This window comes from Canis aureus, chromosome 8 (genome assembly GCF_053574225.1).
Source record: "Canis aureus isolate CA01 chromosome 8, VMU_Caureus_v.1.0, whole genome shotgun sequence".
Classification (NCBI taxonomy): Eukaryota; Metazoa; Chordata; class Mammalia; order Carnivora; family Canidae; genus Canis; species Canis aureus.
The window spans coordinates 78,177,401-78,192,295 of NC_135618.1; positions in this window are offsets into that span (position 1 = coordinate 78,177,401).

The following is a 14,895-nucleotide window of genomic DNA, read 5'->3' on the forward strand; positions in this document are numbered from 1 at the left end:
CAATGCTTACACATGCTTTTCCCACAACCTATCCCAGCCACTAACATAAGGAGGTTAGCAGGTACGTCTACAGTCAGGCAGGATGCGGGAGGGTTCTGCCCTATCCTCAGCTCTCACAGGGAAGCATGCCTAGAAGCCAGCTCTCACTAGCTGCATTTTTATGACAGTGTGAAGGTAGCAGTATTCTGAGTAAGGAGGTTCCCATATTACCACTCTACTGCACCTGGAGATACCCTCCAGGTCTGCATTGTTAACTTGCGTCTCAGAGGCCTCTGGCAAAAGTCTCTGGTGAAGACGTGTGAAACTCACTCTGCAGGCAGTGTGGAACTGTGAGGGACTGAGGGTGAGCTCAACTCTCAGCAGTAAGATGATTTTGGACAAGGCGTTCAGCTACCTTCTCACATATGGAACTTAGTATGTAGCACCAGTCTACCCCAGGAATTACTGGGAAATCGCTGGATTGAGCTTGGAGGCACTCGTCTTGTGTGCCGGGAGATTCCAGTTACCTCTCCCAACACTTGGGTGAAGCAGCGAGCCTAGGCCTTTTGGAAGCGAAAGGTAGCTGCAGGCATGAGGTAGGGTTACAGGCCATAAGCTCAACTCTCAGAAGTGGGTATGCATGGGAGGCAGATGTCTGCTACCCACTCGTACATGCGAGTGGGAACCTAGCTACACTCTGATGAAGAAGGACTTTGGAAATCGCTGTATTCAACTCAGATACTCGTGGGTTCAGGCACAACGATTCCACATGCTTTTCTCACAACCTTTCCCTGCCACTAACATGAGGACGTTAGCAGCTCCTTCTACAGTCAAGCAGGAAGCGGGAGGGTTGTGCCCTGTCTTAGCTCTCACAGGGAAGCATGCCTAGAAGCCAGCTCTCAACTAGCTGCATTCTTATGGCAGGGTGAAGGTAGCAGTATTCTGAGACAGGAGGTTCCCAGATTACCACTCTACTGCACCTGGAGATACCCTCCAGGTCTGCATTGTTAACTTGCGTCTCAGAAGCCTCTGGCAAACGTCTCTGGTGAAGACGTGCGAAACTCACTCTGCAGGCAGTGTGGAACTGTGAGGGACTGAGGGTGAGCTCAACTCTCAGAAGTAAGATGTTTTTGGACAAGGCGTTCAGCTACCTACTCACGTATGGAACTTAGTATGTAGCACCAGTCTACCCCAGGAATTACTAGGAAATCGCTTGATTGAGCTTGGAGGCACTCGTCTTGTGTGCCGGGAGATTCCAGTTACCTCTCCCAACACTTGCGTCAAGCAGCGAGCCTAGGCCTTTTGGAAGCGAAAGGTAGCGGCAGGCACGATGTAGGGTTACAGGCCATAAGCTCAACTCTCAGAAGTGTGTATGCATGGGAGGCAGATGTCTGCTACCCACTCGGACATGGGAGTTGGAACCTAGCTACACTCCTATTGAAGAAGGATGTTGGAAATCGCTGTATTCAATTCAGATACACGGGAATTCAGGCCCAATGCTTACACATGCTTTTCCCACAACCTATCCCAGCCACTAACATAAGGAGGTTAGTAGGTAAGTCTACAGTCAGGCAGGATGCGGGAGGGTTCTGCCCTGTCCTCAGCTCTCACAGGGAAGCATGCCTAGAAGCCAGCTCTCAACTAGCTGCATTCTTATGACAGTGTGAAGGTAGCAGTATTCTGAGTAAGGAGGTTCCCAGATTACCACTCTACTGCACCTGGAGATACCCTCCAGGTCTGCATTGTTAACTTGCGTCTCAGAGGCCTCTGGCAAACGGCTCTGGTGAAGACGTGTGAAACTCACTCTGCAGGCAGTGTGGAACTGTGAGGGACTGAGGGTGAGCTCAACTCTCAGCAGTAAGATGATTTTGGACAAGGCGTTCAGCTACCTTCTCACATATGGAACTTAGTATGTAGCACCAGTCTACCCCAGGAATTACTGGGAAATCGCTGGATTGAGCTTGGAGGCACTCGTCTTGTGTGCCGGGAGATTCCAGTTACCTCTCCCAACACTTCGGTGAAGCAGCGAGCCTAGGCCTTTTGGAAGCGAAAGGTAGCTGCAGGCAGGAGGTAGGGTTACAGGCCATAAGCTCAACTCTCAGAAGTGGGTATGCATGGGAGGCAGATGTCTGCTACCCACTCGTACATGCGAGTGGGAACCTAGCTACACTCTGATGAAGAAGGACTTTGGAAATCGCTGTATTCAACTCAGATACACGTGGGTTCAGGCACAACGATTCCACATGCTTTTCTCTCAACCTTTCCCTGCCACTAACATGAGGACGTTAGCAGCTCCTTCTGCAGTCAAGCAGGAAGCGGGAGGGTTGTGCCCTGTCCTTAGCTCTCACAGGGAAGCATGCCTAGAAGCCAGCTGTCAACTAGCTGCATTCTTATGGCAGGGTGAAGGTAGCAGTATTCCGAGACAGGAGTTTCCCAGATTACCACTCTACTGCACCTGGAGATACCCTCCAGGTCTGCATTGTTAACTTGCGTCTCAGAAGCCTCTGGCAAACGTCTCTGGTGAAGACGTGCGAAACTCACTCTGCAGGCAGTGTGGAACTGTGAGGGACTGAGGGTGAGCTCAAGTCTCTGAAGTAAGATGTTTTTGGACAAGGCGTTCAGCTACCTACTCACGTATGGAACTTAGTATGTAGCACCAGTCTACCCCAGGAATTACTAGGAAATCGCTTGATTGAGCTTGGAGGCACTCGTCTTGTGTGCCGGGAGATTCCAGTTACCTCTCCCAACACTTGCGTCAAGCAGCGAGCCTAGGCCTTTTGGAAGCGAAAGGTAGCGGCAGGCACGATGTAGGGTTACAGGCCATAAGCTCAACTCTCAGAAGTGTGTATGCATGGGAGGCAGATGTCTGCTACCCACTCGGACATGGGAGTTGGAACCTAGCTACACTCCTATTGAAGAAGGATGTTGGAAATCGCTGTATTCAATTCAGATACACGGGAATTCAGGCCCAATGCTTACACGTGCTTTTCCCACAACCTATCCCAGCCACTAACATAAGGAGGTTAGTAGGTAAGTCTACAGTCAGGCAGGATGCGGGAGGGTTCTGCCCTGTCCTCAGCTCTCACAGGGAAGCATGCCTAGAAGCCAGCTCTCAACTAGCTGCATTCTTATGACAGTGTGAAGGTAGCAGTATTCTGAGTAAGGAGGTTCCCACATTACCACTCTACTGCACCTGGAGATACCCTCCAGGTCTGCATTGTTAACTTGCGTCTCAGAGGCCTCTGGCAAAATCTCTGGTGAAGACGTGTGAAACTCACTCTGCAGGCAGTGTGGAACTGTGAGGGACTGAGGGTGAGCTCAACTCTCAGCAGTAAGATGATTTTGGACAAGGCGTTCAGCTACCTTCTCACATATGGAACTTAGTATGTAGCACCAGTCTACCCCAGGAATTACTGGGAAATCGCTGGATTGAGCTTGGAGGCACTCGTCTTGTGTGCCGGGAGATTCCAGTTACCTCTCCCAACACTTCGGTGAAGCAGCGAGCCTAGGCCTTTTGGAAGCGAAAGGTAGCTGCAGGCAGGAGGTAGGGTTACAGGCCATAAGCTCAACTCTCAGAAGTGGGTATGCATGGGAGGCAGATATCTGCTACCCACTCGTCCATGCGAGTGGGAACCTAGCTACACTCTGATGAAGAAGGACTTTGGAAATCGCTGTATTCAACTCAGATACACGTGGGTTCAGGCACAACGATTCCACATGCTTTTCTCTCAACCTTTCCCTGCCACTAACATGAGGACGTTAGCAGCTCCTTCTACAGTCAAGCAGGATGCGAGAGGGTTGTGCCCTGTCCTTAGCTCTCACAAGGAAGCATGCCTTGAAGCCAGCTGTCAACTAGCTGCATTCTTATGGCAGGGTGAAGGTAGCAGTATTCTGAGACAGGAGGTTCCCAGATTACCACTCTACTGCACCTGGAGATACCCTCCAGGTCTGCATTGTTAACTTGCGTCTCAGAAGCCTCTGGCAAACGGCTCTGGTGAAGACGTGTGAAACTCACTCTGCAGGCAGTGTGGAACTGTGAGGGACTGAGGGTGAGCTCAACTCTCAGCAGTAAGATGATTTTGGACAAGGCGTTCAGCTACCAACTCACGTATGGAACTTAGTATGTAGCACCAGTCTACCCCATGAATTACTAGGAAATCGCTTGATTGAGCTTGGAGGCACTCGTCTTGTGTGCCGGGAGATTCCAGTTACCTCTCCCAACACTTGCGTCAAGCAGCGAGCCTAGGCCTTTTGGAAGCGAAAGGTAGCGGCAGGCACGATGTAGGGTTACAGGCCATAAGCTCAACTCTCAGAAGTGTGTATGCATGGGAGGCAGATGTCTGCTACCCACTCGGACATGGGAGTTGGAACCTAGCTACACTCCTATTGAAGAAGGATGTTGGAAATCGCTGTATTCAATTCAGATACACGGGAATTCAGGCCCAATGCTTACACATGCTTTTCCCACAACCTATCCCAGCCACTAACATAAGGAGGTTAGCAGGTACGTCTACAGTCAGGCAGGATGCGGGAGGGTTCTGCCCTGTCCTCAGCTCTCACAGGGAAGCATGCCTAGAAGCCAGCTCTCAACTAGCTGCATTCTTATGACAGTGTGAAGGTAGCAGTATTCTGAGTAAGGAGGTTCCCAGATTACCACTCTACTGCACCTGGAGATACCCTCCAGGTCTGCATTGTTAACTTGCGTCTCAGAGGCCTCTGGCAAACGGCTCTGGTGAAGACGTGTGAAACTCACTCTGCAGGCAGTGTGGAACTGTGAGGGACTGAGGGTGAGCTCAACTCTCAGCAGTAAGATGATTTTGGACAAGGCGTTCAGCTACCTTCTCACATATGGAACTTAGTATGTAGCACCAGTCTACCCCAGGAATTACTGGGAAATCGCTGGATTGAGCTTGGAGGCACTCGTCTTGTGTGCCGGGAGATTCCAGTTACCTCTCCCAACACTTCGGGGAAGCAGCGAGCCTAGGCCTTTTGGAAGCGAAAGGTAGCTGCAGGCAGGAGGTAGGGTTACAGGCCATAAGCTCAACTCTCAGAAGTGGGTATGCATGGGAGGCAGATGTCTGCTACCCACTCGTACATGCGAGTGGGAACCTAGCTACACTCTGATGAAGAAGGACTTTGGAAATCGCTGTATTCAACTCAGATACACGTGGGTTCAGGCACAACGATTCCACATGCTTTTCTCTCAACGTTTCCCTGCCACTAACATGAGGACGTTAGCAGCTCCTTCTACAGTCAAGCAGGATGCGAGAGGGTTGTGCCCTGTCCTTAGCTCTCACAGGGAAGCATGCCTTGAAGCCAGCTGTCAACTAGCTGCATTCTTATGGCAGGGTGAAGGTAGCAGTATTCTGAGACAGGAGGTTCCCAGATTACCACTCTACTGCACCTGGAGATACCCTCCAGGTCTGCATTGTTAACTTGCGTCTCAGAAGCCTCTGGCAAACGTCTCTGGTGAAGACGTGCGAAACTCACTCTGCAGGCAGTGTGGAACTGTGAGGGACTGAGGGTGAGCTCAACTCTCAGCAGTAAGATGATTTTGGACAAGGCGTTCAGCTACCTACTCACGTATGGAACTTAGTATGTAGCACCAGTCTACCCCAGGAATTACTAGGAAATCGCTTGATTGAGCTTGGAGGCACTCGTCTTGTGTGCCGGGAGATTCCAGTTACCTCTCCCAACACTTGCGTCAAGCAGCGAGCCTAGGCCTTTTGGAAGCGAAAGGTAGCGGCAGGCACGATGTAGGGTTACAGGCCATAAGCTCAACTCTCAGAAGTGTGTATGCATGGGAGGCAGATGTCTGCTACCCACTCGGACATGGGAGTTGGAACCTAGCTACACTCCTATTGAAGAAGGATGTTGGAAATCGCTGTATTCAATTCAGATACACGGGAGTTCAGGCCCAATGCTTACACATGCTTTTCCCACAACCTATCCCAGCCACTAACATAAGGAGGTTAGCAGGTACGTCTACAGTCAGGCAGGAAGCGGGAGGGTTCTGCCCTGTCCTCAGCTCTCACAGGGAAGCATGCCTAGAAGCCAGCTCTCAACTAGCTGCATTCTTATGACAGTGTGAAGGTAGCAGTATTCTGAGTAAGGAGGTTCCCACATTACCACTCTACTGCACCTGGAGATACCCTCCAGGTCTGCATTGTTAACTTGCGTCTCAGAGGCCTCTGGCAAAAGTCTCTGGTGAAGACGTGTGAAACTCACTCTGCAGGCAGTGTGGAACTGTGAGGGACTGAGGGTGAGCTCAACTCTCAGCAGTAAGATGATTTTGGACAAGGCGTTCAGCTACCTTCTCACATATGGAACTTAGTATGTAGCACCAGTCTACCCCAGGAATTACTGGGAAATCGCTGGAATGAGCTTGGAGGCACTAGTCTTGTGTGCCGGGAGATTCCAGTTACCTCTCCCAACACTTCGGTGAAGCAGCGAGCCTAGGCCTTTTGGAAGCGAAAGGTAGCTGCAGGCAGGAGGTAGGGTTACAGGCCATAAGCTCAACTCTCAGAAGTGGGTATGCATGGGAGGCAGATGTCTGCTACCCACTCGTACATGCGAGTGGGAACCTAGCTACACTCTGATGAAGAAGGACTTTGGAAATCGCTGTATTCAACTCAGATACACGTGGGTTCAGGCACAACGATTCCACATGCTTTTCTCACAACCTTTCCCTGCCACTAACATGAGGACGTTAGCAGCTCCTTCTACAATCAAGCAGGAAGCGGGAGGGTTGTGCCCTGTCTTAGCTCTCACAGGGAAGCATGCCTAGAAGCCAGCTCTCAACTAGCTGCATTCTTATGGCAGGGTGAAGGTAGCAGTATTCTGAGACAGGAGGTTCCCAGATTACCACTCTACTGCACCTGGAGATACCCTCCAGGTCTGCATTGTTAACTTGCGTCTCAGAAGCCTCTGGCAAACGTCTCTGGTGAAGACGTGCGAAACTCACTCTGCAGGCAGTGTGGAACTGTGAGGGACTGAGGGTGAGCTCAACTCTCAGCAGTAAGATGTTTTTGGACAAGGCGTTCAGCTACCTACTCACGTATGGAACTTAGTAGGTAGCACCAGTCTACCCCAGGAATTACTAGGAAATCGCTTGATTGAGCTTGGAGGCACTCGTCTTGTGTGCCGGGAGATTCCAGTTACCTCTCCCAACACTTGCGTCAAGCAGCGAGCCTAGGCCTTTTGGAAGCGAAAGGTAGCGGCAGGCACGATGTAGGGTTACAGGCCATAAGCTCAACTCTCAGAAGTGTGTATGCATGGGAGGCAGATGTCTGCTACCCACTCGGACATGGGAGTTGGAACCTAGCTACACTCCTATTGAAGAAGGATGTTGGAAATCGCTGTATTCAATTCAGATACACGGGAATTCAGGCCCAATGCTTACACATGCTTTTCCCACAACCTATCCCAGCCACTAACATAAGGAGGTTAGTAGGTAAGTCTACAGTCAGGCAGGATGCGGGAGAGTTCTGCCCTGTCCTCAGCTCTCACAGGGAAGCATGCCTAGAAGCCAGCTCTCAACTAGCTGCATTCTTATGACAGTGTGAAGGTAGCAGTATTCTGAGTAAGGAGGTTCCCAGATTACCACTCTACTGCACCTGGAGATACCCTCCAGGTCTGCATTGTTAACTTGCGTCTCAGAGGCCTCTGGCAAAAGTCTCTGGTGAAGACGTGTGAAACTCACTCTGCAGGCAGTGTGGAACTGTGAGGGACTGAGGGTGAGCTCAACTCTCAGCAGTAAGATGATTTTGGACAAGGCGTTCAGCTACCTTCTCACATATGGAACTTAGTATGTAGCACCAGTCTACCCGAGGAATTACTGGGAAATCGCTGGATTGAGCTTGGAGGCACTCGTCTTGTGTGCCGGGAGATTCCAGTTACCTCTCCCAACACTTCGGTGAAGCAGCGAGCCTAGGCCCTTTGGAAGCGAAAGGTAGCTGCAGGCAGGAGGTAGGGTTACAGGCCATAAGCTCAACTCTCAGAAGTGGGTATGCATGGGAGGCAGATGTCTGCTACCCACTCGTACATGCGAGTGGGAACCTAGCTACACTCTGATGAAGAAGGACTTTGGAAATCGCTGTATTCAACTCAGATACACGTGGGTTCAGGCACAACGATTCCACATGCTTTTCTCACAACCTTTCCCTGCCACTAACATGAGGACGTTAGCAGCTCCTTCTGCAGTCAAGCAGGAAGCGGGAGGGTTGTGCCCTGTCCTTAGCTCTCACAGGGAAGCATGCCTAGAAGCCAGCTGTCAACTAGCTGCATTCTTATGGCAGGGTGAAGGTAGCAGTATTCTGAGACAGGAGTTTCCCAGATTACCACTCTACTGCACCTGGAGATACCCTCCAGGTCTGCATTGTTAACTTGCGTCTCAGAAGCCTCTGGCAAACGTCTCTGGTGAAGACGTGCGAAACTCACTCTGCAGGCAGTGTGGAACTGTGAGGGACTGAGGGTGAGCTCAAGTCTCTGAAGTAAGATGTTTTTGGACAAGGCGTTCAGCTACCTACTCACGTATGGAACTTAGTATGTAGCACCAGTCTACCCCAGGAATTACTAGGAAATCGCTTGATTGAGCTTGGAGGCACTCGTCTTGTGTGCCGGGAGATTCCAGTTACCTCTCCCAACACTTGCGTCAAGCAGCGAGCCTAGGCCTTTTGGAAGCGAAAGGTAGCGGCAGGCACGATGTAGGGTTACAGGCCATAAGCTCAACTCTCAGAAGTGTGTATGCATGGGAGGCAGATGTCTGCTACCCACTCGGACATGGGAGTTGGAACCTAGCTACCCTCCTATTGAAGAAGGATGTTGGAAATCGCTGTATTCAATTCAGATACACGGGAATTCAGGCCCAATGCTTACACATGCTTTTCCCACAACCTATCCCAGCCACTAACATAAGGAGGTTAGTAGGTAAGTCTACAGTCAGGCAGGATGCGGGAGGGTTCTGCCCTGTCCTCAGCTCTCACAGGGAAGCATGCCTAGAAGCCAGCTCTCAACTAGCTGCATTCTTATGACAGTGTGAAGGTAGCAGTATTCTGAGTAAGGAGGTTCCCACATTACCACTCTACTGCACCTGGAGATACCCTCCAGGTCTGCATTGTTAACTTGCGTCTCAGAGGCCTCTGGCAAAAGTCTCTGGTGAAGACGTGTGAAACTCACTCTGCAGGCAGTGTGGAACTGTGAGGGACTGAGGGTGAGCTCAACTCTCAGCAGTAAGATGATTTTGGACAAGGCGTTCAGCTACCTTCTCACATATGGAACTTAGTATGTAGCACCAGTCTACCCCAGGAATTACTGGGAAATCGCTGGATTGAGCTTGGAGGCACTCGTCTTGTGTGCCGGGAGATTCCAGTTACCTCTCCCAACACTTCGGTGAAGCAGCGAGCCTAGGCCTTTTGGAAGCGAAAGGTAGCTGCAGGCAGGAGGTAGGGTTACAGGCCATAAGCTCAACTCTCAGAAGTGGGTATGCATGGGAGGCAGATGTCTGCTACCCACTCGTACATGCGAGTGGGAACCTAGCTACACTCTGATGAAGAAGGACTTTGGAAATCGCTGTATTCAACTCAGATACACGTGGGTTCAGGCACAACGATTCCACATGCTTTTCTCTCAACCTTTCCCTGCCACTAACATGAGGACGTTAGCAGCTCCTTCTACAGTCAAGCAGGATGCGAGAGGGTTGTGCCCTGTCCTTAGCTCTCACAAGGAAGCATGCCTTGAAGCCAGCTGTCAACTAGCTGCATTCTTATGGCAGGGTGAAGGTAGCAGTATTCTGAGACAGGAGGTTCCCAGATTACCACTCTACTGCACCTGGAGATACCCTCCAGGTCTGCATTGTTAACTTGCGTCTCAGAAGCCTCTGGCAAACGTCTCTGGTGAAGACGTGCGAAACTCACTCTGCAGGCAGTGTGGAACTGTGAGGGACTGAGGGTGAGCTCAACTCTCAGCAGTAAGATGATTTTGGACAAGGCGTTCAGCTACCAACTCACGTATGGAACTTAGTATGTAGCACCAGTCTACCCCAGGAATTACTGGGAAATCGCTGGATTGAGCTTGGAGGCACTCGTCTTGTGTGCCGGGAGATTCCAGTTACCTCTCCCAACACTTGGGTGAAGCAGCGAGCCTAGGCCTTTTGGAAGCGAAAGGTAGCTGCAGGCATGAGGTAGGGTTACAGGCCATAAGCTCAACTCTCAGAAGTGGGTATGCATGGGAGGCAGATGTCTGCTACCCACTCGTACATGCGAGTGGGAACCTAGCTACACTCTGATGAAGAAGGACTTTGGAAATCGCTGTATTCAACTCAGATACTCGTGGGTTCAGGCACAACGATTCCACATGCTTTTCTCACAACCTTTCCCTGCCACTAACATGAGGACGTTAGCAGCTCCTTCTACAGTCAAGCAGGAAGCGGGAGGGTTGTGCCCTGTCTTAGCTCTCACAGGGAAGCATGCCTAGAAGCCAGCTCTCAACTAGCTGCATTCTTATGGCAGGGTGAAGGTAGCAGTATTCTGAGACAGGAGGTTCCCAGATTACCACTCTACTGCACCTGGAGATACCCTCCAGGTCTGCATTGTTAACTTGCGTCTCAGAAGCCTCTGGCAAACGTCTCTGGTGAAGACGTGCGAAACTCACTCTGCAGGCAGTGTGGAACTGTGAGGGACTGAGGGTGAGCTCAACTCTCAGCAGTAAGATGTTTTTGGACAAGGCGTTCAGCTACCTACTCACGTATGGAACTTAGTAGGTAGCACCAGTCTACCCCAGGAATTACTAGGAAATCGCTTGATTGAGCTTGGAGGCACTCGTCTTGTGTGCCGGGAGATTCCAGTTACCTCTCCCAACACTTGCGTCAAGCAGCGAGCCTAGGCCTTTTGGAAGCGAAAGGTAGCGGCAGGCACGATGTAGGGTTACAGGCCATAAGCTCAACTCTCAGAAGTGTGTATGCATGGGAGGCAGATGTCTGCTACCCACTCGGACATGGGAGTTGGAACCTAGCTACACTCCTATTGAAGAAGGATGTTGGAAATCGCTGTATTCAATTCAGATACACGGGAATTCAGGCCCAATGCTTACACATGCTTTTCCCACAACCTATCCCAGCCACTAACATAAGGAGGTTAGTAGGTAAGTCTACAGTCAGGCAGGATGCGGGAGAGTTCTGCCCTGTCCTCAGCTCTCACAGGGAAGCATGCCTAGAAGCCAGCTCTCAACTAGCTGCATTCTTATGACAGTGTGAAGGTAGCAGTATTCTGAGTAAGGAGGTTCCCAGATTACCACTCTACTGCACCTGGAGATACCCTCCAGGTCTGCATTGTTAACTTGCGTCTCAGAGGCCTCTGGCAAAAGTCTCTGGTGAAGACGTGTGAAACTCACTCTGCAGGCAGTGTGGAACTGTGAGGGACTGAGGGTGAGCTCAACTCTCAGCAGTAAGATGATTTTGGACAAGGCGTTCAGCTACCTTCTCACATATGGAACTTAGTATGTAGCACCAGTCTACCCGAGGAATTACTGGGAAATCGCTGGATTGAGCTTGGAGGCACTCGTCTTGTGTGCCGGGAGATTCCAGTTACCTCTCCCAACACTTCGGTGAAGCAGCGAGCCTAGGCCCTTTGGAAGCGAAAGGTAGCTGCAGGCAGGAGGTAGGGTTACAGGCCATAAGCTCAACTCTCAGAAGTGGGTATGCATGGGAGGCAGATGTCTGCTACCCACTCGTACATGCGAGTGGGAACCTAGCTACACTCTGATGAAGAAGGACTTTGGAAATCGCTGTATTCAACTCAGATACACGTGGGTTCAGGCACAACGATTCCACATGCTTTTCTCACAACCTTTCCCTGCCACTAACATGAGGACGTTAGCAGCTCCTTCTGCAGTCAAGCAGGAAGCGGGAGGGTTGTGCCCTGTCCTTAGCTCTCACAGGGAAGCATGCCTAGAAGCCAGCTGTCAACTAGCTGCATTCTTATGGCAGGGTGAAGGTAGCAGTATTCTGAGACAGGAGTTTCCCAGATTACCACTCTACTGCACCTGGAGATACCCTCCAGGTCTGCATTGTTAACTTGCGTCTCAGAAGCCTCTGGCAAACGTCTCTGGTGAAGACGTGCGAAACTCACTCTGCAGGCAGTGTGGAACTGTGAGGGACTGAGGGTGAGCTCAAGTCTCTGAAGTAAGATGTTTTTGGACAAGGCGTTCAGCTACCTACTCACGTATGGAACTTAGTATGTAGCACCAGTCTACCCCAGGAATTACTAGGAAATCGCTTGATTGAGCTTGGAGGCACTCGTCTTGTGTGCCGGGAGATTCCAGTTACCTCTCCCAACACTTGCGTCAAGCAGCGAGCCTAGGCCTTTTGGAAGCGAAAGGTAGCGGCAGGCACGATGTAGGGTTACAGGCCATAAGCTCAACTCTCAGAAGTGTGTATGCATGGGAGGCAGATGTCTGCTACCCACTCGGACATGGGAGTTGGAACCTAGCTACCCTCCTATTGAAGAAGGATGTTGGAAATCGCTGTATTCAATTCAGATACACGGGAATTCAGGCCCAATGCTTACACATGCTTTTCCCACAACCTATCCCAGCCACTAACATAAGGAGGTTAGTAGGTAAGTCTACAGTCAGGCAGGATGCGGGAGGGTTCTGCCCTGTCCTCAGCTCTCACAGGGAAGCATGCCTAGAAGCCAGCTCTCAACTAGCTGCATTCTTATGACAGTGTGAAGGTAGCAGTATTCTGAGTAAGGAGGTTCCCACATTACCACTCTACTGCACCTGGAGATACCCTCCAGGTCTGCATTGTTAACTTGCGTCTCAGAGGCCTCTGGCAAAAGTCTCTGGTGAAGACGTGTGAAACTCACTCTGCAGGCAGTGTGGAACTGTGAGGGACTGAGGGTGAGCTCAACTCTCAGCAGTAAGATGATTTTGGACAAGGCGTTCAGCTACCTTCTCACATATGGAACTTAGTATGTAGCACCAGTCTACCCCAGGAATTACTGGGAAATCGCTGGATTGAGCTTGGAGGCACTCGTCTTGTGTGCCGGGAGATTCCAGTTACCTCTCCCAACACTTCGGTGAAGCAGCGAGCCTAGGCCTTTTGGAAGCGAAAGGTAGCTGCAGGCAGGAGGTAGGGTTACAGGCCATAAGCTCAACTCTCAGAAGTGGGTATGCATGGGAGGCAGATGTCTGCTACCCACTCGTACATGCGAGTGGGAACCTAGCTACACTCTGATGAAGAAGGACTTTGGAAATCGCTGTATTCAACTCAGATACACGTGGGTTCAGGCACAACGATTCCACATGCTTTTCTCTCAACCTTTCCCTGCCACTAACATGAGGACGTTAGCAGCTCCTTCTACAGTCAAGCAGGATGCGAGAGGGTTGTGCCCTGTCCTTAGCTCTCACAAGGAAGCATGCCTTGAAGCCAGCTGTCAACTAGCTGCATTCTTATGGCAGGGTGAAGGTAGCAGTATTCTGAGACAGGAGGTTCCCAGATTACCACTCTACTGCACCTGGAGATACCCTCCAGGTCTGCATTGTTAACTTGCGTCTCAGAAGCCTCTGGCAAACGTCTCTGGTGAAGACGTGCGAAACTCACTCTGCAGGCAGTGTGGAACTGTGAGGGACTGAGGGTGAGCTCAACTCTCAGCAGTAAGATGATTTTGGACAAGGCGTTCAGCTACCAACTCACGTATGGAACTTAGTATGTAGCACCAGTCTACCCCAGGAATTACTGGGAAATCGCTGGATTGAGCTTGGAGGCACTCGTCTTGTGTGCCGGGAGATTCCAGTTACCTCTCCCAACACTTGGGTGAAGCAGCGAGCCTAGGCCTTTTGGAAGCGAAAGGTAGCTGCAGGCATGAGGTAGGGTTACAGGCCATAAGCTCAACTCTCAGAAGTGGGTATGCATGGGAGGCAGATGTCTGCTACCCACTCGTACATGCGAGTGGGAACCTAGCTACACTCTGATGAAGAAGGACTTTGGAAATCGCTGTATTCAACTCAGATACTCGTGGGTTCAGGCACAACGATTCCACATGCTTTTCTCACAACCTTTCCCTGCCACTAACATGAGGACGTTAGCAGCTCCTTCTACAGTCAAGCAGGAAGCGGGAGGGTTGTGCCCTGTCTTAGCTCTCACAGGGAAGCATGCCTAGAAGCCAGCTCTCAACTAGCTGCATTCTTATGGCAGGGTGAAGGTAGCAGTATTCTGAGACAGGAGGTTCCCAGATTACCACTCTACTGCACCTGGAGATACCCTCCAGGTCTGCATTGTTAACTTGCGTCTCAGAAGCCTCTGGCAAACGTCTCTGGTGAAGACGTGCGAAACTCACTCTGCAGGCAGTGTGGAACTGTGAGGGACTGAGGGTGAGCTCAACTCTCAGAAGTAAGATGTTTTTGGACAAGGCGTTCAGCTACCTACTCACGTATGGAACTTAGTATGTAGCACCAGTCTACCCCAGGAATTACTAGGAAATCGCTTGATTGAGCTTGGAGGCACTCGTCTTGTGTGCCGGGAGATTCCAGTTACCTCTCCCAACACTTGCGTCAAGCAGCGAGCCTAGGCCTTTTGGAAGCGAAAGGTAGCGGCAGGCACGATGTAGGGTTACAGGCCATAAGCTCAACTCTCAGAAGTGTGTATGCATGGGAGGCAGATGTCTGCTACCCACTCGGACATGGGAGTTGGAACCTAGCTACACTCCTATTGAAGAAGGATGTTGGAAATCGCTGTATTCAATTCAGATACACGGGAATTCAGGCCCAATGCTTACACATGCTTTTCCCACAACCTATCCCAGCCACTAACATAAGGAGGTTAGTAGGTAAGTCTACAGTCAGGCAGGATGCGGGAGGGTTCTGCCCTGTCCTCAGCTCTCACAGGGAAGCATGCCTAGAAGCCAGCTCTCAACTAGC